We start from the raw sequence: 26,388 nt of genomic DNA on the forward strand, positions 1-26,388 counted from the left end.
AAACATAGTAAAAACGTTATATTCTTGTTATATTCTTTATTCTGCATCGATAGAATATAAAATCAATGAAATTGAACGAGATTTAAAGTTTTCGTTTTTCGACGATACGCGTATATGAGCGAAAAATCGTATATACGATATGAAAGAATGTTAAAAACTTTGATTCCAATATAAAAAAGATGTTTGATCTTATGAAATGCAATGTTCTGAATCGATTGGTAACATTTTTCTAACTGTGGCACAAGTATTATTAAAGATTTCACGATTTTATCTTCGCATATACCGAAATTCGTGTATGTCGATTACGTTTTTCGACAATTATCATATGAAAACGCGTATTTAAACTTAGTAAAAACGTTATATTCTTGTTATATTCTTTATTCTGCATCGATAGAATAGAAAATCAATGAAATTGAACGAGATTTCAAATTTTCGTTTTTGGACGATACGCGTATATGAGCGAAAAATCGTATATACGATATGAAAGAATGTTAAAAACTTTGATTCCAATATAAAATAGATGTTTGATCTTATGAAATGCAATGTTCTGAATCGATTGGTAACATTTTTCTAACTGTGGCACAAGTATTATTAAAGATTTCACGATTTTATCTTCGCATATACCGAAATTCGCGTATGTCGATTACGTTTTTCGACAATTATCATATGAAAACGCGTGTTTAAACATAGTAAAAACGTTATATTCTTGTTATATTCTTTATTCTGCATCGATAGAATATAAAATCAATGAAATTGAACGAGATTTCAAATTCTCGTTTTTCGACGATACGCGTATATGAGCGAAAAATCGTATATACGATATGAAAGAATGTTAAAAACTTTGATTCCAATACAAAATAGATGTTTGATCTTATGAAATGCAATGTTCTGAATCGATTGGTAACATTTTTCTAACTGTGGCACAAGTATTATTAAAGATTTCACGATTTTATCTTCGCATATACCGAAATTCGCGTATGCTCATTACGTTTTTCGACAATTATCATATGAAAACGCGTATTTAAACATAGTAAAAACGTTATATTCTTGTTATATTCTTTATTCTACATCGATAGAATATAAAATCAATGAAATTGAACGAGATTTCAACTTTTCGTTTTTCGACGATACGCGTATATGAGCGAAAAATCGTATATATGATATGAAAGAATGTTAAAAACTTTGATTCCAATATAAAAAAGATGTTTGATCTTATGAAATGCAATGTTCTGAATCGATTGGTAACATTTTTCTAACTGTGGCACAAGTATTATTAAAGATTTCACGATTTTATCTTCGCATATACCGAAATTCGTGTATGTCGATTACGTTTTTCGACAATTATCATATGAAAGCGCGTATTTAAACTTAGTAAAAACGTTATATTCTTGTTATATTCTTTATTCTGCATCGATAGAATATAAAATCAATGAAATTGAACGAGATTTCAAATTTTCGTTTTCGACGATACGCGTATATGAGCGAAAAATCGTATATACGATATGAAAGAATGTTAAAAACTTTGATTCCAATATAAAATAGATGTTTGATCTTATGAAATGCAATGTTCTGAATCGATTGGTAACATTTTTCTAATTGTGGCACAAGTATTATTAAAGATTTCACGATTTTATCTTCGCATATACCGAAATTCGCGTATGTCAATTAGGTTTTTCGACAATTATCATATGAAAACGCGTATTTAATCATAGTAAAAACGTTATATTCTTGTTATATTCTTTATTCTGCATCGATAGAATATAAAATCAATGAAATTGAACGAGATTTCAAGTTTTCGTTTTTCGACGATACGCGTATATGAGCGAAAAATCGTATACACGATATGAAAGAATGTTAAAAACTTTGATTCCAATATAAAATAGATGTTTGATCTTATGAAATGCAATGTTCTGAATCGATTGGTAACATTTTTCTAACTGTGGCACAAGTATTATTAAAGATTTCACGATTTTATCTTCTCATATACCGAAATTCGCGTATGTCGATTACGTTTTTCGACAATTATCATATGAAAACGAGTGTTTAAACATAGTAAAAACGTTATATTCTTGTTATATTCTTTATTCTGCATCGATAGAATATAAAATCAATGAAATTGAACGAGATTTCAAATTCTCGTTTTTCGACGATACGCGTATATGAGCGAAAAATCATATATACGATATGAAAGAATGTTAAAAACTTTGATTCCAATATAAAATAGATGTTTGATCTTATGAAATGCAATGTTCTGAATCGATTGGTAACATTTTTCTAACTGTGGCACAAGTATTATTAAAGATTTCACGATTTTATCTTCGCATATACCGAAATTCGCGTATGCCGATTACGTTTTTCGACAATTATCATATGAAAACGCGTATTTAAACATAGTACAAACGTTATATTCTTTTTATATTCTTTATTCTGCATCGATAGAAAATAAAATCAATGAAATTGAACGAGATTTCAAGTTTTCGTTTTTCGACGATACGCGTATATGAGCGAAAAATCGTATATACGATATGAAAGAATGTTAAAAACTTTGATTCCAATATAAAATAGATGTTTGATCTTATGAAATGCAATGTTCTGAATCGAGTGGTAACATTTTTCTAACTGTGGCACAAGTATTATTAAAGATTTCACGATTTTATTTTCGTATATACCGAAATTCGCGTATGTCGATTACGTTTTTCGACAATTATCATATGAAAACGCGTATTTAAACATAGTAAAAACGTTATATTCTTGTTATATTCTTTATTCTGCATCGATAGAATATAAAATCAATGAAATTGAACGAGATTTCAAGTTTTCGTTTTTCGACGATACGCGTATATGAGCGAAAAATCGTATATACGATATGAAAGAATGTTAAAAACTTTGATTCCAATATAAAATAGATGTTTGATCTTATGAAATGCAATGTTCTGAATCGATTGGTAACATTTTTCTAACTGTGGCACAAGTATTATTAAAGATTTCACGATTTTATCTTCGCATATACCGAAATTCGCGTATGTCGATTACGTTTTTCGACAATTATCATATGAAAACGCGTGTTTAAACATAGTAAAAACGTTATATTCTTGTTATATTCTTTATTCTGCATCGATAGAATATAAAATCAATGAAATTGAACGAGATTTCAAATTCTCGTTTTTCGACGATACACGTATATGAGCGAAAAATCGTATATACGATATGAAAGAATGTTAAAAACTTTGATTCCAATACAAAATAGATGTTTGATCTTATGAAATGCAATGTTCTGAATCGATTGGTAACATTTTTCTAACTGTGGCACAAGTATTATTAAAGATTTCACGATTTTATCTTCGCATATACCGAAATTCGCGTATGCTCATTACGTATTTCGACAATTATCATATGAAAACGCGTATTTAAACATAGTAAAAACGTTATATTCTTGTTATATTCTTTATTCTGCATCGATAGAATATAAAATCAATGAAATTGAACGAGATTTCAACTTTTCGTTTTTCGACGATACGCGTATATGAGCGAAAAATCGTATATATGATATGAAAGAATGTTAAAAACTTTGATTCCAATATAAAAAAGATGTTTGATCTTATTAAATGCAATGTTCTGAATCGATTGGTAACATTTTTCTAACTGTGGCACAAGTATTATTAAAGATTTCACGATTTTATCTTCGCATATACCGAAATTCGTGTATGTCGATTACGTTTTTCGACAATTATCATATGAAAACGCGTATTTAAACTTAGTAAAAACGTTATATTCTTGTTATATTCTTTATTCTGCATCGATAGAATATAAAATCAATGAAATTGAACGAGATTTCAAGTTTTCGTTTTTCGACGATACGCGTATATGAGCGAAAAATCGTATACACGATATGAAAGAATGTTAAAAACTTTGATTCCAATATAAAATAGATGTTTGATCTTATGAAATGCAATGTTCTGAATCGATTGGTAACATTTTTCTAACTGTGGCACAAGTATTATTAAAGATTTCACGATTTTATCTTCGCATATACCGAAATTCGCGTATGTCGATTACGTTTTTCGACAATTATCATATGAAAACGCGTGTTTAAACATAGTAAAAACGTTATATTCTTGTTATATTCTTTATTCTGCATCGATAGAATATAAAATCAATGAAATTGAACGAGATTTCAAATTCTCGTTTTTCGACGATACGCGTATATGAGCGAAAAATCGTATATACGATATGAAAGAATGTTAAAAACTTTGATTCCAATATAAAATAGATGTTTGATCTTATGAAATGCAATGTTCTGAATCGATTGGTAACATTTTTCTAACTGTGGCACAAGTATTATTAAAGATTTCACGATTTTATCTTCGCATATACCGAAATTCGCGTATGTCGATTACGTTTTTCGACAATTATCATATGAAAACGCGTATTTAAACATAGTAAAAACGTTATATTCTTGTTATATTCTTTATTCTGCATCGATAGAATATAAAATCAATGAAATTGAACGAGATTTAAAGTTTTCGTTTTTCGACGATACGCGTATATGAGCGAAAAATCGTATATACGATATGAAAGAATGTTAAAAACTTTGATTCCAATATAAAAAAGATGTTTGATCTTATGAAATGCAATGTTCTGAATCGATTGGTAACATTTTTCTAACTGTGGCACAAGTATTATTAAAGATTTCACGATTTTATCTTCGCATATACCGAAATTCGTGTATGTCGATTACGTTTTTCGACAATTATCATATGAAAACGCGTATTTAAACTTAGTAAAAACGTTATATTCTTGTTATATTCTTTATTCTGCATCGATAGAATAGAAAATCAATGAAATTGAACGAGATTTCAAATTTTCGTTTTTGGACGATACGCGTATATGAGCGAAAAATCGTATATACGATATGAAAGAATGTTAAAAACTTTGATTCCAATATAAAATAGATGTTTGATCTTATGAAATGCAATGTTCTGAATCGATTGGTAACATTTTTCTAACTGTGGCACAAGTATTATTAAAGATTTCACGATTTTATCTTCGCATATACCGAAATTCGCGTATGTCGATTACGTTTTTCGACAATTATCATATGAAAACGCGTGTTTAAACATAGTAAAAACGTTATATTCTTGTTATATTCTTTATTCTGCATCGATAGAATATAAAATCAATGAAATTGAACGAGATTTCAAATTCTCGTTTTTCGACGATACGCGTATATGAGCGAAAAATCGTATATACGATATGAAAGAATGTTAAAAACTTTGATTCCAATACAAAATAGATGTTTGATCTTATGAAATGCAATGTTCTGAATCGATTGGTAACATTTTTCTAACTGTGGCACAAGTATTATTAAAGATTTCACGATTTTATCTTCGCATATACCGAAATTCGCGTATGCTCATTACGTTTTTCGACAATTATCATATGAAAACGCGTATTTAAACATAGTAAAAACGTTATATTCTTGTTATATTCTTTATTCTACATCGATAGAATATAAAATCAATGAAATTGAACGAGATTTCAACTTTTCGTTTTTCGACGATACGCGTATATGAGCGAAAAATCGTATATACGATATGAAAGAATGTTAAAAACTTTGATTCCAATATAAAATAGATGTTTGATCTTATGAAATGCAATGTTCTGAATCGATTGGTAACATTTTTCTAACTGTGGCACAAGTATTATTAAAGATTTCACGATTTTATCTTCGCATATACCGAAATTCGCGTATGTCGATTACGTTTTTCGACAATTATCATATGAAAACGCGTGTTTAAACATAGTAAAAACGTTATATTCTTGTTATATTCTTTATTCTGCATCGATAGAATATAAAATCAATGAAATTGAACGAGATTTCAAATTCTCGTTTTTCGACGATACACGTATATGAGCGAAAAATCGTATATACGATATGAAAGAATGTTAAAAACTTTGATTCCAATACAAAATAGATGTTTGATCTTATGAAATGCAATGTTCTGAATCGATTGGTAACATTTTTCTAACTGTGGCACAAGTATTATTAAAGATTTCACGATTTTATCTTCGCATATACCGAAATTCGCGTATGCTCATTACGTTTTTCGACAATTATCATATGAAAACGCGTATTTAAACATAGTAAAAACGTTATATTCTTGTTATATTCTTTATTCTGCATCGATAGAATATAAAATCAATGAAATTGAACGAGATTTCAACTTTTCGTTTTTCGACGATACGCGTATATGAGCGAAAAATCGTATATATGATATGAAAGAATGTTAAAAACTTTGATTCCAATATAAAAAAGATGTTTGATCTTATTAAATGCAATGTTCTGAATCGATTGGTAACATTTTTCTAACTGTGGCACAAGTATTATTAAAGATTTCACGATTTTATCTTCGCATATACCGAAATTCGTGTATGTCGATTACGTTTTTCGACAATTATCATATGAAAACGCGTATTTAAACTTAGTAAAAACGTTATATTCTTGTTATATTCTTTATTCTGCATCGATAGAATATAAAATCAATGAAATTGAACGAGATTTCAAGTTTTCGTTTTTCGACGATACGCGTATATGAGCGAAAAATCGTATACACGATATGAAAGAATGTTAAAAACTTTGATTCCAATATAAAATAGATGTTTGATCTTATGAAATGCAATGTTCTGAATCGATTGGTAACATTTTTCTAACTGTGGCACAAGTATTATTAAAGATTTCACGATTTTATCTTCGCATATACCGAAATTCGCGTATGTCGATTACGTTTTTCGACAATTATCATATGAAAACGCGTGTTTAAACATAGTAAAAACGTTATATTCTTGTTATATTCTTTATTCTGCATCGATAGAATATAAAATCAATGAAATTGAACGAGATTTCAAATTCTCGTTTTTCGACGATACGCGTATATGAGCGAAAAATCGTATATACGATATGAAAGAATGTTAAAAACTTTGATTCCAATATAAAATAGATGTTTGATCTTATGAAATGCAATGTTCTGAATCGATTGGTAACATTTTTCTAACTGTGGCACAAGTATTATTAAAGATTTCACGATTTTATCTTCGCATATACCGAAATTCGCGTATGTCGATTACGTTTTTCGACAATTATCATATGAAAACGCGTATTTAAACATAGTAAAAACGTTATATTCTTGTTATATTCTTTATTCTGCATCGATAGAATATAAAATCAATGAAATTGAACGAGATTTAAAGTTTTCGTTTTTCGACGATACGCGTATATGAGCGAAAAATCGTATATACGATATGAAAGAATGTTAAAAACTTTGATTCCAATATAAAAAAGATGTTTGATCTTATGAAATGCAATGTTCTGAATCGATTGGTAACATTTTTCTAACTGTGGCACAAGTATTATTAAAGATTTCACGATTTTATCTTCGCATATACCGAAATTCGTGTATGTCGATTACGTTTTTCGACAATTATCATATGAAAACGCGTATTTAAACATAGTAAAAACGTTATATTCTTGTTATATTCTTTATTCTGCATCGATAGAATAGAAAATCAATGAAATTGAACGAGATTTCAAATTTTCGTTTTTGGACGATACGCGTATATGAGCGAAAAATCGTATATACGATATGAAAGAATGTTAAAAACTTTGATTCCAATATAAAATAGATGTTTGATCTTATGAAATGCAATGTTCTGAATCGATTGGTAACATTTTTCTAACTGTGGCACAAGTATTATTAAAGATTTCACGATTTTATCTTCGCATATACCGAAATTCGCGTATGTCGATTACGTTTTTCGACAATTATCATATGAAAACGCGTGTTTAAACATAGTAAAAACGTTATATTCTTGTTATATTCTTTATTCTGCATCGATAGAATATAAAATCAATGAAATTGAACGAGATTTCAAATTCTCGTTTTTCGACGATACGCGTATATGAGCGAAAAATCGTATATACGATATGAAAGAATGTTAAAAACTTTGATTCCAATACAAAATAGATGTTTGATCTTATGAAATGCAATGTTCTGAATCGATTGGTAACATTTTTCTAACTGTGGCACAAGTATTATTAAAGATTTCACGATTTTATCTTCGCATATACCGAAATTCGCTTATGCTCATTACGTTTTTCGACAATTATCATATGAAAACGCGTATTTAAACATAGTAAAAACGTTATATTCTTGTTATATTCTTTATTCTACATCGATAGAATATAAAATCAATGAAATTGAACGAGATTTCAACTTTTCGTTTTTCGACGATACGCGTATATGAGCGAAAAATCGTATATATGATATGAAAGAATGTTAAAAACTTTGATTCCAATATAAAAAAGATGTTTGATCTTATGAAATGCAATGTTCTGAATCGATTGGTAACATTTTTCTAACTGTGGCACAAGTATTATTAAAGATTTCACGATTTTATCTTCGCATATACCGAAATTCGTGTATGTCGATTACGTTTTTCGACAATTATCATATGAAAACGCGTATTTAAACTTAGTAAAAACGTTATATTCTTGTTATATTCTTTATTCTGCATCGATAGAATATAAAATCAATGAAATTGAACGAGATTTCAAATTTTCGTTTTTCGACGATACGCGTATATGAGCGAAAAATCGTATATACGATATGAAAGAATGTTAAAAACTTTGATTCCAATATAAAATAGATGTTTGATCTTATGAAATGCAATGTTCTGAATCGATTGGTAACATTTTTCTAACTGTGGCACAAGTATTATTAAAGATTTCACGATTTTATCTTCGCATATACCGAAATTCGCGTATGTCGATTACGTTTTTCGACAATTATCATATGAAAACGCGTGTTTAAACATAGTAAAAACGTTATATTCTTGTTATATTCTTTACTCTGCATCGATAGAATATAAAATCAATGAAATTGAACGAGATTTCAAATTCTCGTTTTTCGACGATACGCGTATATGAGCGAAAAATCGTATATACGATATGAAAGAATGTTAAAAACTTTGATTCCAATACAAAATAGATGTTTGATCTTATGAAATGCAATGTTCTGAATCGATTGGTAACATTTTTCTAACTGTGGCACAAGTATTATTAAAGATTTCACGATTTTATCTTCGCATATACCGAAATTCGCGTATGCTCATTACGTATTTCGACAATTATCATATGAAAACGCGTATTTAAACATAGTAAAAACGTTATATTGTTGTTATATTCATTATTCTGCATCGATAGAATATAAAATCAATGAAATTGAACGAGATTTCAACTTTTCGTTTTTCGACGATACGCGTATATGAGCGAAAAATCGTATATATGATATGAAAGAATGTTAAAAACTTTGATTCCAATATAAAAAAGATGTTTGATCTTATGAAATGCAATGTTCTGAATCGATTGGTAACATTTTTCTAACTGTGGCACAAGTATTATTAAAGATTTCACGATTTTATCTTCGCATATACCGAAATTCGTGTATGTCGATTACGTTTTTCGACAATTATCATATGAAAACGCGTATTTAAACTTAGTAAAAACGTTATATTCTTGTTATATTCTTTATTCTGCATCGATAGAATATAAAATCAATGAAATTGAACGAGATTTCAAATTTTCGTTTTTCGACGATACGCGTATATGAGCGAAAAATCGTATATACGATATGAAAGAATGTTAAAAACTTTGATTCCAATATAAAATAGATGTTTGATCTTATGAAATGCAATGTTCTGAATCGATTGGTAACATTTTTCTAATTGTGGCACAAGTATTATTAAAGATTTCACGATTTTATCTTCGCATATACCGAAATTCGCGTATGTCAATTAGGTTTTTCGGCAATTATCATATGAAAACGCGTATTTAATCATAGTAAAAACGTTATATTCTTGTTATATTCTTTATTCTGCATCGATAGAATATAAAATCAATGAAATTGAACGAGATTTCAAGTTTTCGTTTTTCGACGATACGCGTATATGAGCGAAAAATCGTATACACGATATGAAAGAATGTTAAAAACTTTGATTCCAATATAAAATAGATGTTTGATCTTATGAAATGCAATGTTCTGAATCGATTGGTAACATTTTTCTAACTGTGGCACAAGTATTATTAAAGATTTCACGATTTTATCTTCGCATATACCGAAATTCGCGTATGTCGATTACGTTTTTCGACAATTATCATATGAAAACGCGTGTTTAAACATAGTAAAAACGTTATATTCTTGTTATATTCTTTATTCTGCATCGATAGAATATAAAATCAATGAAATTGAGCGAGATTTCAAATTCTCGTTTTTCGACGATACGCGTATATGAGCGAAAAATCGTATATACGATATGAAAGAATGTTAAAAACTTTGATTCCAATATAAAATAGATGTTTGATCTTATGAAATGCAATGTTCTGAATCGATTGGTAACATTTTTCTAACTGTGGCACAAGTATTATTAAAGATTTCACGATTTTATCTTCGCATATACCGAAATTCGCGTATGTCGATTACGTTTTTCGACAATTATCATATGAAAACGCGTATTTAAACATAGTAAAAACGTTATATTCTTGTTATATTCTTTATTCTGCATCGATAGAATATAAAATCAATTAAATTGAACGAGATTTAAAGTTTTCGTTTTTCGACGATACGCGTATATGAGCGAAAAATCGTATATACGATATGAAAGAATGTTAAAAACTTTGATTCCAATATAAAAAAGATGTTTGATCTTATGAAATGCAATGTTCTGAATCGATTGGTAACATTTTTCTAACTGTGGCACAAGTATTATTAAAGATTTCACGATTTTATCTTCGCATATACCGAAATTCGTGTATGTCGATTACGTTTTTCGACAATTATCATATGAAAACGCGTATTTAAACTTAGTAAAAACGTTATATTCTTGTTATATTCTTTATTCTGCATCGATAGAATAGAAAATCAATGAAATTGAACGAGATTTCAAATTTTCGTTTTTCGACGATACGCGTATATGAGCGAAAAATCGTATATACGATATGAAAGAATGTTAAAAACTTTGATTCCAATATAAAATAGATGTTTGATCTTATGAAATGCAATGTTCTGAATCGAGTGGTAACATTTTTCTAACTGTGGCACAAGTATTATTAAAGATTTCACGATTTTATCTTCGCATATACCGAAATTCGCGTATGTCGATTACGTTTTTCGACAATTATCATATGAAAACGCGTGTTTAAACATAGTAAAAACGTTATATTCTTGTTATATTCTTTATTCTGCATCGATAGAATATAAAATCAATGAAATTGAACGAGATTTCAAATTCTCGTTTTTCGACGATACGCGTATATGAGCGAAAAATCGTATATACGATATGAAAGAATGTTAAAAACTTTGATTCCAATACAAAATAGATGTTTGATCTTATGAAATGCAATGTTCTGAATCGATTGGTAACATTTTTCTAACTGTGGCACAAGTATTATTAAAGATTTCACGATTTTATCTTCGCATATACCGAAATTCGCGTATGCTCATTACGTTTTTCGACAATTATCATATGAAAACGCGTATTTAAACATAGTAAAAACGTTATATTCTTGTTATATTCTTTATTCTACATCGATAGAATATAAAATCAATGAAATTGAACGAGATTTCAACTTTTCGTTTTTCGACGATACGCGTATATGAGCGAAAAATCGTATATATGATATGAAAGAATGTTAAAAACTTTGATTCCAATATAAAAAAGATGTTTGATCTTATGAAATGCAATGTTCTGAATCGATTGGTAACATTTTTCTAACTGTGGCACAAGTATTATTAAAGATTTCACGATTTTATCTTCGCATATACCGAAATTCGTGTATGTCGATTACGTTTTTCGACAATTATCATATGAAAACGCGTATTTAAACTTAGTAAAAACGTTATATTCTTGTTATATTCTTTATTCTGCATCGATAGAATATAAAATCAATGAAATTGAACGAGATTTCAAATTTTCGTTTTTCGACGATACGCGTATATGAGCGAAAAATCGTATATACGATATGAAAGAATGTTAAAAACTTTGATTCCAATATAAAATAGATGTTTGATCTTATGAAATGCAATGTTCTGAATCGATTGGTAACATTTTTCTAACTGTGGCACAAGTATTATTAAAGATTTCACGATTTTATCTTCGCATATACCGAAATTCGCGTATGTCGATTACGTTTTTCGACAATTATCATATGAAAACGCGTGTTTAAACATAGTAAAAACGTTATATTCTTGTTATATTCTTTACTCTGCATCGATAGAATATAAAATCAATGAAATTGAACGAGATTTCAAATTCTCGTTTTTCGACGATACGCGTATATGAGCGAAAAATCGTATATACGATATGAAAGAATGTTAAAAACTTTGATTCCAATACAAAATAGATGTTTGATCTTATGAAATGCAATGTTCTGAATCGATTGGTAACATTTTTCTAACTGTGGCACAAGTATTATTAAAGATTTCACGATTTTATCTTCGCATATACCGAAATTCGCGTATGCTCATTACGTATTTCGACAATTATCATATGAAAACGCGTATTTAAACATAGTAAAAACGTTATATTGTTGTTATATTCATTATTCTGCATCGATAGAATATAAAATCAATGAAATTGAACGAGATTTCAACTTTTCGTTTTTCGACGATACGCGTATATGAGCGAAAAATCGTATATATGATATGAAAGAATGTTAAAAACTTTGATTCCAATATAAAAAAGATGTTTGATCTTATGAAATGCAATGTTCTGAATCGATTGGTAACATTTTTCTAACTGTGGCACAAGTATTATTAAAGATTTCACGATTTTATCTTCGCATATACCGAAATTCGTGTATGTCGATTACGTTTTTCGACAATTATCATATGAAAACGCGTATTTAAACTTAGTAAAAACGTTATATTCTTGTTATATTCTTTATTCTGCATCGATAGAATATAAAATCAATGAAATTGAACGAGATTTCAAATTTTCGTTTTTCGACGATACGCGTATATGAGCGAAAAATCGTATATACGATATGAAAGAATGTTAAAAACTTTGATTCCAATATAAAATAGATGTTTGATCTTATGAAATGCAATGTTCTGAATCGATTGGTAACATTTTTCTAATTGTGGCACAAGTATTATTAAAGATTTCACGATTTTATCTTCGCATATACCGAAATTCGCGTATGTCAATTAGGTTTTTCGACAATTATCATATGAAAACGCGTATTTAATCATAGTAAAAACGTTATATTCTTGTTATATTCTTTATTCTGCATCGATAGAATATAAAATCAATGAAATTGAACGAGATTTCAAGTTTTCGTTTTTCGACGATACGCGTATATGAGCGAAAAATCGTATACACGATATGAAAGAATGTTAAAAACTTTGATTCCAATATAAAATAGATGTTTGATCTTATGAAATGCAATGTTCTGAATCGATTGGTAACATTTTTCTAACTGTGGCACAAGTATTATTAAAGATTTCACGATTTTATCTTCGCATATACCGAAATTCGCGTATGTCGATTACGTTTTTCGACAATTATCATATGAAAACGCGTGTTTAAACATAGTAAAAACGTTATATTCTTGTTATATTCTTTATTCTGCATCGATAGAATATAAAATCAATGAAATTGAGCGAGATTTCAAATTCTCGTTTTTCGACGATACGCGTATATGAGCGAAAAATCGTATATACGATATGAAAGAATGTTAAAAACTTTGATTCCAATATAAAATAGATGTTTGATCTTATGAAATGCAATGTTCTGAATCGATTGGTAACATTTTTCTAACTGTGGCACAAGTATTATTAAAGATTTCACGATTTTATCTTCGCATATACCGAAATTCGCGTATGTCGATTACGTTTTTCGACAATTATCATATGAAAACGCGTATTTAAACATAGTAAAAACGTTATATTCTTGTTATATTCTTTATTCTGCATCGATAGAATATAAAATCAATTAAATTGAACGAGATTTAAAGTTTTCGTTTTTCGACGATACGCGTATATGAGCGAAAAATCGTATATACGATATGAAAGAATGTTAAAAACTTTGATTCCAATATAAAAAAGATGTTTGATCTTATGAAATGCAATGTTCTGAATCGATTGGTAACATTTTTCTAACTGTGGCACAAGTATTATTAAAGATTTCACGATTTTATCTTCGCATATACCGAAATTCGTGTATGTCGATTACGTTTTTCGACAATTATCATATGAAAACGCGTATTTAAACTTAGTAAAAACGTTATATTCTTGTTATATTCTTTATTCTGCATCGATAGAATAGAAAATCAATGAAATTGAACGAGATTTCAAATTTTCGTTTTTCGACGATACGCGTATATGAGCGAAAAATCGTATATATGATATGAAAGAATGTTAAAAACTTTGATTCCAATATAAAAAAGATGTTTGATCTTATGAAATGCAATGTTCTGAATCGATTGGTAACATTTTTCTAACTGTGGCACAAGTATTATTAAAGATTTCACGATTTTATCTTCGCATATACCGAAATTCGTGTATGTCGATTACGTTTTTCGACAATTATCATATGAAAACGCGTATTTAAACTTAGTAAAAACGTTATATTCTTGTTATATTCTTTATTCTGCATCGATAGAATATAAAATCAATGAAATTGAACGAGATTTCAAATTTTCGTTTTTCGACGATACGCGTATATGAGCGAAAAATCGTATATACGATATGAAAGAATGTTAAAAACTTTGATTCCAATATAAAATAGATGTTTGATCTTATGAAATGCAATGTTCTGAATCGATTGGTAACATTTTTCTAATTGTGGCACAAGTATTATTAAAGATTTCACGATTTTATCTTCGCATATACCGAAATTCGCGTATGTCAATTAGGTTTTTCGACAATTATCATATGAAAACGCGTATTTAATCATAGTAAAAACGTTATATTCTTGTTATATTCTTTATTCTGCATCGATAGAATATAAAATCAATGAAATTGAACGAGATTTCAAGTTTTCGTTTTTCGACGATACGCGTATATGAGCGAAAAATCGTATACACGATATGAAAGAATGTTAAAAACTTTGATTCCAATATAAAATAGATGTTTGATCTTATGAAATGCAATGTTCTGAATCGATTGGTAACATTTTTCTAACTGTGGCACAAGTATTATTAAAGATTTCACGATTTTATCTTCGCATATACCGAAATTCGCGTATGTCGATTACGTTTTTCGACAATTATCATATGAAAACGCGTGTTTAAACATAGTAAAAACGTTATATTCTTGTTATATTCTTTATTCTGCATCGATAGAATATAAAATCAATGAAATTGAACGAGATTTCAAATTCTCGTTTTTCGACGATACGCGTATATGAGCGAAAAATCGTATATACGATATGAAAGAATGTTAAAAACTTTGATTCCAATATAAAATAGATGTTTGATCTTATGAAATGCAATGTTCTGAATCGATTGGTAACATTTTTCTAACTGTGGCACAAGTATTATTAAAGATTTCACGATTTTATCTTCGCATATACCGAAATTCGCGTATGTCGATTACGTTTTTCGACAATTATCATATGAAAACGCGTATTTAAACATAGTAAAAACGTTATATTCTTGTTATATTCTTTATTCTGCATCGATAGAATATAAAATCAATGAAATTGAACGAGATTTAAAGTTTTCGTTTTTCGACGATACGCGTATATGAGCGAAAAATCGTATATACGATATGAAAGAATGTTAAAAACTTTGATTCCAATATAAAAAAGATGTTTGATCTTATGAAATGCAATGTTCTGAATCGATTGGTAACATTTTTCTAACTGTGGCACAAGTATTATTAAAGATTTCACGATTTTATCTTCGCATATACCGAAATTCGTGTATGTCGATTACGTTTTTCGACAATTATCATATGAAAACGCGTATTTAAACTTAGTAAAAACGTTATATTCTTGTTATATTCTTTATTCTGCATCGATAGAATAGAAAATCAATGAAATTGAACGAGATTTCAAATTTTCGTTTTTCGACGATACGCGTATATGAGCGAAAAATCGTATATACGATATGAAAGAATGTTAAAAACTTTGATTCCAATATAAAATAGATGTTTGATCTTATGAAATGCAATGTTCTGAATCGATTGGTAACATTTTTCTAACTGTGGCACAAGTATTATTAAAGATTTCACGATTTTATCTTCGCATATACCGAAATTCGCGTATGTCGATTACGTTTTTCGACAATTATCATATGAAAACGCGTGTTTAAACATAGTAAAAACGTTATATTCTTGTTATATTCTTTATTCTGCATCGATAGAATATAAAATCAATGAAATTGAACGAGATTTCAAATTCTCGTTTTTCGACGATACGCGTATATGAGCGAAAAATCGTATATACGATATGAAAGAATGTTAAAAACTTTGATTCCAATACAAAATAGATGTTTGATCTTATGAAATGCAATGTTCTGAATCGATTGGTAACATTTTTCTAACTGTAGCACAAGTATTATTAAAGATTTCACGATTTTATCTTCGCATATACCGAAATTCGCGTATGCTCATTACGTATTTCGACAATTATCATATGAAAACGCGTATTTAAACATAGTAAAAACGTTATATTCTTGTTATATTCTTTATTCTGCATCGATAGAATATAAAATCAATGAAATTGAACGAGATTTCAACTTTTCGTTTTTCGACGATACGCGTATATGAGCGAAAAATCGTATATATGATATGAAAGAATGTTAAAAACTTTGATTCCAATATAAAAAAGATGTTTGATCTTATGAAATGCAATGTTCTGAATCGATTGGTAACATTTTTCTAACTGTGGCACAAGTATTATTAAAGATTTCACGATTTTATCTTCGCATATACCGAAATTCGTGTATGTCGATTACGTTTTTCGACAATTATCATATGAAAACGCGTATTTAAACTTAGTAAAAACGTTATATTCTTGTTATATTCTTTATTCTGCATCGATAGAATATAAAATCAATGAAATTGAACGAGATTTCAAATTTTCGTTTTTCGACGATACGCGTATATGAGCGAAAAATCGTATATACGATATGAAAGAATGTTAAAAACTTTGATTCCAATATAAAATAGATGTTTGATCTTATGAAATGCAATGTTCTGAATCGATTGGTAACATTTTTCTAACTGTGGCACAAGTATTATTAAAGATATCACGATTTTATCTTCGCATATACCGAAATTCGCGTATGCTCATTACGTATTTCGACAATTATCATATGAAAACGCGTATTTAAACATAGTAAAAACGTTATATTCTTGTTATATTCTTTATTCTGCATCGATAGAATATAAAATCAATGAAATTGAACGAGATTTCAACTTTTCGTTTTTCGACGATACGCGTATATGAGCGAAAAATCGTATATATGATATGAAAGAATGTTAAAAACTTTGATTCCAATATAAAAAAGATGTTTGATCTTATTAAATGCAATGTTCTGAATCGATTGGTAACATTTTTCTAACTGTGGCACAAGTATTATTAAAGATTTCACGATTTTATCTTCGCATATACCGAAATTCGTGTATGTCGATTACGTTTTTCGACAATTATCATATGAAAACGCGTATTTAAACTTAGTAAAAACGTTATATTCTTGTTATATTCTTTATTCTGCATCGATAGAATATAAAATCAATGAAATTGAACGAGATTTCAAATTTTCGTTTTTCGACGATACGCGTATATGAGCGAAAAATCGTATATACGATATGAAAGAATGTTAAAAACTTTGATTCCAATATAAAATAGATGTTTGATCTTATGAAATGCAATGTTCTGAATCGATTGGTAACATTTTTCTAACTGTGGCACAAGTATTATTAAAGATTTCACGATTTTATCTTCGCATATACCGAAATTCGCGTATGTCGATTACGTTTTTCGACAATTATCATATGAAAACGCGTGTTTAAACATAGTAAAAACGTTATATTCTTGTTATATTCTTTACTCTGCATCGATAGAATATAAAATCAATGAAATTGAACGAGATTTCAAATTCTCGTTTTTCGACGATACGCGTATATGAGCGAAAAATCGTATATACGATATGAAAGAATGTTAAAAACTTTGATTCCAATACAAAATAGATGTTTGATCTTATGAAATGCAATGTTCTGAATCGATTGGTAACATTTTTCTAACTGTAGCACAAGTATTATTAAAGATTTCACGATTTTATCTTCGCATATACCGAAATTCGCGTATGCTCATTACGTATTTCGACAATTATCATATGAAAACGCGTATTTAAACATAGTAAAAACGTTATATTCTTGTTATATTCTTTATTCTGCATCGATAGAATATAAAATCAATGAAATTGAACGAGATTTCAACTTTTCGTTTTTCGACGATACGCGTATATGAGCGAAAAATCGTATATATGATATGAAAGAATGTTAAAAACTTTGATTCCAATATAAAAAAGATGTTTGATCTTATGAAATGCAATGTTCTGAATCGATTGGTAACATTTTTCTAACTGTGGCACAAGTATTATTAAAGATTTCACGATTTTATCTTCGCATATACCGAAATTCGTGTATGTCGATTACGTTTTTCGACAATTATCATATGAAAACGCGTATTTAAACTTAGTAAAAACGTTATATTCTTGTTATATTCTTTATTCTGCATCGATAGAATATAAAATCAATGAAATTGAACGAGATTTCAAATTTTCGTTTTTCGACGATACGCGTATATGAGCGAAAAATCGTATATACGATATGAAAGAATGTTAAAAACTTTGATTCCAATATAAAATAGATGTTTGATCTTATGAAATGCAATGTTCTGAATCGATTGGTAACATTTTTCTAACTGTGGCACAAGTATTATTAAAGATATCACGATTTTATCTTCGCATATACCGAAATTCGCGTATGCTCATTACGTATTTCGACAATTATCATATGAAAACGCGTATTTAAACATAGTAAAAACGTTATATTCTTGTTATATTCTTTATTCTGCATCGATAGAATATAAAATCAATGAAATTGAACGAGATTTCAACTTTTCGTTTTTCGACGATACGCGTATATGAGCGAAAAATCGTATATATGATATGAAAGAATGTTAAAAACTTTGATTCCAATATAAAAAAGATGTTTGATCTTATTAAATGCAATGTTCTGAATCGATTGGTAACATTTTTCTAACTGTGGCACAAGTATTATTAAAGATTTCACGATTTTATCTTCGCATATACCGAAATTCGTGTATGTCGATTACGTTTTTCGACAATTATCATATGAAAACGCGTATTTAAACTTAGTAAAAACGTTATATTCTTGTTATATTCTTTATTCTGCATCGATAGAATATAAAATCAATGAAATTGAACGAGATTTCAAATTTTCGTTTTTCGACGATACGCGTATATGAGCGAAAAATCGTATATACGATATGAAAGAATGTTAAAAACTTTGATTCCAATATAAAATAGATGTTTGATCTTATGAAATGCAATGTTCTGAATCGATTGGTAACATTTTTCTAACTGTGGCACAAGTATTATTAAAGATTTCACGATTTTATCTTCGCATATACCGAAATTCGCGTATGTCGATTACGTTTTTCGACAATTATCATATGAAAACGCGTGTTTAAACATAGTAAAAACGTTATATTCTTGTTATATTCTTTACTCTGCATCGATAGAATATAAAATCAATGAAATTGAACGAGATTTCAAATTCTCGTTTTTCGACGATACGCGTATATGAGCGAAAAATCGTATATACGATATGAAAGAATGTTAAAAACTTTGATTCCAATACAAAATAGATGTTTGATCTTATGAAATGCAATGTTCTGAATCGATTGGTAACATTTTTCTAACTGTGGCACAAGTATTATTAAAGATTTCACGATTTTATCTTCGCATATACCGAAATTCGCGTATGCTCATTACGTATTTCGACAATTATCATATGAAAACGCGTATTTAAACATAGTAAAAACGTTATATTGTTGTTATATTCTTTATTCTGCATCGATAGAATATAAAATCAATGAAATTGAACGAGATTTCAACTTTTCGTTTTTCGACGATACGCGTATATGAGCGAAAAATCGTATATATGATATGAAAGAATGTTAAAAACTTTGATTCCAATATAAAAAAGATGTTTGATCTTATGAAATGCAATGTTCTGAATCGATTGGTAACATTTTTCTAACTGTGGCACAAGTATTATTAAAGATTTCACGATTTTATCTTCGCATATACCGAAATTCGTGTATGTCGATTACGTTTTTCGACAATTATCATATGAAAACGCGTATTTAAACTTAGTAAAAACGTTATATTCTTGTTATATTCTTTATTCTGCATCGATAGAATATAAAATCAATGAAATTGAACGAGATTTCAAATTTTCGTTTTTCGACGATACGCGTATATGAGCGAAAAATCGTATATACGATATGAAAGAATGTTAAAAACTTTGATTCCAATATAAAATAGATGTTTGATCTTATGAAATGCAATGTTCTGAATCGATTGGTAACATTTTTCTAATTGTGGCACAAGTATTATTAAAGATTTCACGATTTTATCTTCGCATATACCGAAATTCGCGTATGTCAATTAGGTTTTTCGACAATTATCATATGAAAACGCGTATTTAATCATAGTAAAAACGTTATATTCTTGTTATATTCTTTATTCTGCATCGATAGAATATAAAATCAATGAAATTGAACGAGATTTCAAGTTTTCGTTTTTCGACGATACGCGTATATGAGCGAAAAATCGTATATACGATATGAAAGAATGTTAAAAACTTTGATTCCAATATAAAATAGATGTTTGATCTTATGAAATGCAATGTTCTGAATCGATTGGTAACATTTTTCTAACTGTGGCACAAGTATTATTAAAGATTTCACGATTTTATCTTCGCATATACCGAAATTCGCGTATGTCGATTACGTTTTTCGACAATTATCATATGAAAACGCGTGTTTAAACATAGTAAAAACGTTATGTTCTTGTTATATTCTTTATTCTGCATCGATAGAATATAAAATCAATGAAATTGAACGAGATTTCAAATTCTCGTTTTTCGACGATACGCGTATATGAGCGAAAAATCGTATATACGATATGAAAGAATGTTAAAAACTTTGATTCCAATACAAAATAGATGTTTGATCTTATGAAATGCAATGTTCTGAATCGATTGGTAACATTTTTCTAACTGTGGCACAAGTATTATTAAAGATTTCACGATTTTATCTTCGCATATACCGAAATTCGCGTATGCTCATTACGTATTTCGACAATTATCATATGAGAACGCGTATTTAAACATAGTAAAAACGTTATATTCTTGTTATATTCTTTATTCTGCATCGATAGAATATAAAATCAATGAAATTGAACGAGATTTCAACTTTTCGTTTTTCGACGATACGCGTATATGAGCGAAAAATCGTATATATGATATGAAAGAATGTTAAAAACTTTGATTCCAATATAAAAAAGATGTTTGATCTTATGAAATGCAATGTTCTGAATCGATTGGTAACATTTTTCTAACTGTGGCACAAGTATTATTAAAGATTTCACGATTTTATCTTCGCATATACCGAAATTCGTGTATGTCGATTACGTTTTTCGACAATTATCATATGAAAACGCGTATTTAAACTTAGTAAAAACGTTATATTCTTGTTATATTCTTTATTCTGCATCGATAGAATATAAAATCAATGAAATTGAACGAGATTTCAAATTTTCGTTTTTCGACGATACGCGTATATGAGCGAAAAATCGTATATACGATATGAAAGAATGTTAAAAACTTTGATTCCAATATAAAATAGATGTTTGATCTTATGAAATGCAATGTTCTGAATCGATTGGTAACATTTTTCTAACTGTGGCACAAGTATTATTAAAGATTTCACGATTTTATCTTCGCATATACCGAAATTCGCGTATGCTCATTACGTATTTCGACAATTATCATATGAAAACGCGTATTTAAACATAGTAAAAACGTTATATTCTTGTTATATTCTTTACTCTGCATCGATAGAATATAAAATCAATGAAATTGAACGAGATTTCAACTTTTCGTTTTTCGACGATACGCGTATATGAGCGAAAAATCGTATATATGATATGAAAGAATGTTAAAAACTTTGATTCCAATATAAAAAAGATGTTTGATCTTATTAAATGCAATGTCCTGAATCGATTGGTAACATTTTTCTAACTGTGGCACAAGTATTATTAAAGATTTCACGATTTTATCTTCGCATATACCGAAATTCGTGTATGTCGATTACGTTTTTCGACAATTATCATATGAAAACGCGTATTTAAACTTAGTAAAAACGTTATATTCTTGTTATATTCTTTATTCTGCATCGATAGAATATAAAATCAATGAAATTGAACGAGATTTCAAATTTTCGTTTTTCGACGATACGCGTATATGAGCGAAAAATCGTATATACGATATGAAAGAATGTTAAAAACTTTGATTCCAATATAAAATAGATGTTTGATCTTATGAAATGCAATGTTCTGAATCGATTGGTAACATTTTTCTAACTGTGGCACAAGTATTATTAAAGATTTCACGATTTTATCTTCGCATATACCGAAATTCGCGTATGTCGATTACGTTTTTCGACAATTATCATATGAAAACGCGTGTTTAAACATAGTAAAAACGTTATATTCTTGTTATATTCTTTACTCTGCATCGATAGAATATAAAATCAATGAAATTGAACGAGATTTCAAATTCTCGTTTTTCGACGATACGCGTATATGAGCGAAAAATCGTATATACGATATGAAAGAATGTTAAAAACTTTGATTCCAATACAAAATAGATGTTTGATCTTATGAAATGCAATGTTCTGAATCGATTGGTAACATTTTTCTAACTGTGGCACAAGTATTATTAAAGATTTCACGATTTTATCTTCGCATATACCGAAATTCGCGTATGCTCATTACGTATTTCGACAATTATCATATGAAAACGCGTATTTAAACATAGTAAAAACGTTATATTGTTGTTATATTCTTTATTCTGCATCGATAGAATATAAAATCAATGAAATTGAACGAGATTTCAACTTTTCGTTTTTCGACGATACGCGTATATGAGCGAAAAATCGTATATATGATATGAAAGAATGTTAAAAACTTTGATTCCAATATAAAAAAGATGTTTGATCTTATGAAATGCAATGTTCTGAATCGATTGGTAACATTTTTCTAACTGTGGCACAAGTATTATTAAAGATTTCACGATTTTATCTTCGCATATACCGAAATTCGTGTATGTCGATTACGTTTTTCGACAATTATCATATGAAAACGCGTATTTAAACTTAGTAAAAACGTTATATTCTTGTTATATTCTTTATTCTGCATCGATAGAATATAAAATCAATGAAATTGAACGAGATTTCAAATTTTCGTTTTTCGACGATACGCGTATATGAGCGAAAAATCGTATATACGATATGAAAGAATGTTAAAAACTTTGATTCCAATATAAAATAGATGTTTGATCTTATGAAATGCAATGTTCTGAATCGATTGGTAACATTTTTCTAATTGTGGCACAAGTATTATTAAAGATTTCACGATTTTATCTTCGCATATACCGAAATTCGCGTATGTCAATTAGGTTTTTCGACAATTATCATATGAAAACGCGTATTTAATCATAGTAAAAACGTTATATTCTTGTTATATTCTTTATTCTGCATCGATTGAATATAAAATCAATGAAATTGAACGAGATTTCAAGTTTTCGTTTTTCGACGATACGCGTATATGAGCGAAAAATCGTATACACGATATGAAAGAATGTTAAAAACTTTGATTCCAATATAAAATAGATGTTTGATCTTATGAAATGCAATGTTCTGAATCGATTGGTAACATTTTTCTAACTGTGGCACAAGTATTATTAAAGATTTCACGATTTTATCTTCGCATATACCGAAATTCGCGTATGTCGATTACGTTTTTCGACAATTATCATATGAAAACGCGTGTTTAAACATAGTAAAAACGTTATATTCTTGTTATATTCTTTATTCTGCATCGATAGAATATAAAATCAATGAAATTGAACGAGATTTCAAATTCTCGTTTTTCGACGATACGCGTATATGAGCGAAAAATCGTATATACGATATGAAAGAATGTTAAAAACTTTGATTCCAATATAAAATAGATGTTTGATCTTATGAAATGCAATGTTCTGAATCGATTGGTAACATTTTTCTAACTGTGGCACAAGTATTATTAAAGATTTCACGATTTTATCTTCGCATATACCGAAATTCGCGTATGTCGATTACGTTTTTCGACAATTATCATATGAAAACGCGTATTTAAACATAGTAAAAACGTTATATTCTTGTTATATTCTTTATTCTGCATCGATAGAATATAAAATCAATGAAATTGAACGAGATTTAAAGTTTTCGTTTTTCGACGATACGCGTATATGAGCGAAAAATCGTATATACGATATGAAAGAATGTTAAAAACTTTGATTCCAATATAAAAAAGATGTTTGATCTTATGAAATGCAATGTTCTGAATCGATTGGTAACATTTTTCTAACTGTGGCACAAGTATTATTAAAGATTTCACGATTTTATCTTCGCATATACCGAAATTCGTGTATGTCGATTACGTTTTTCGACAATTATCATATGAAAACGCGTATTTAAACTTAGTAAAAACGTTATATTCTTGTTATATTCTTTATTCTGCATCGATAGAATAGAAAATCAATGAAATTGAACGAGATTTCAAATTTTCGTTTTTCGACGATACGCGTATATGAGCGAAAAATCGTATATACGATATGAAAGAATGTTAAAAACTTTGATTCCAATATAAAATAGATGTTTGATCTTATGAAATGCAATGTTCTGAATCGATTGGTAACATTTTTCTAACTGTGGCACAAGTATTATTAAAGATTTCACGATTTTATCTTCGCATATACCGAAATTCGCGTATGTCGATTACGTTTTTCGACAATTATCATATGAAAACGCGTGTTTAAACATAGTAAAAACGTTATATTCTTGTTATATTCTTTATTCTGCATCGATAGAATATAAAATCAATGAAATTGAACGAGATTTCAAATTCTCGTTTTTCGACGATACGCGTATATGAGCGAAAAATCGTATATACGATATGAAAGAATGTTAAAAACTTTGATTCCAATACAAAATAGATGTTTGATCTTATGAAATGCAATGTTCTGAATCGATTGGTAACATTTTTCTAACTGTGGCACAAGTATTATTAAAGATTTCACGATTTTATCTTCGCATATACCGAAATTCGCGTATGCTCATTACGTATTTCGACAATTATCATATGAAAACGCGTATTTAAACATAGTAAAAACGTTATATTCTTGTTATATTCTTTATTCTGCATCGATAGAATATAAAATCAATGAAATTGAACGAGATTTCAAATTTTCGTTTTTCGACGATACGCGTATATGAGCGAAAAATCGTATATACGATATGAAAGAATGTTAAAAACTTTGATTCCAATATAAAATAGATGTTTGATCTTATGAAATGCAATGTTCTGAATCGATTGGTAACATTTTTCTAATTGTGGCACAAGTATTATTAAAGATTTCACGATTTTATCTTCGCATATACCGAAATTCGCGTATGTCAATTAGGTTTTTCGACAATTATCATATGAAAACGCGTATTTAATCATAGTAAAAACGTTATATTCTTGTTATATTCTTTATTCTGCATCGATAGAATATAAAATCAATGAAATTGAACGAGATTTCAAGTTTTCGTTTTTCGACGATACGCGTATATGAGCGAAAAATCGTATACACGATATGAAAGAATGTTAAAAACTTTGATTCCAATATAAAATAGATGTTTGATCTTATGAAATGCAATGTTCTGAATCGATTGGTAACATTTTTCTAACTGTGGCACAAGTATTATTAAAGATTTCACGATTTTATCTTCGCATATACCGAAATTCGCGTATGTCGATTACGTTTTTCGACAATTATCATATGAAAACGCGTGTTTAAACATAGTAAAAACGTTATATTCTTGTTATATTCTTTATTCTGCATCGATAGAATATAAAATCAATGAAATTGAACGAGATTTCAAATTCTCGTTTTTCGACGATACGCGTATATGAGCGAAAAATCGTAT

This window comes from Vespa crabro, chromosome 2 (genome assembly GCF_910589235.1).
Source record: "Vespa crabro chromosome 2, iyVesCrab1.2, whole genome shotgun sequence".
Taxonomy (NCBI): Eukaryota; Metazoa; Arthropoda; class Insecta; order Hymenoptera; family Vespidae; genus Vespa; species Vespa crabro.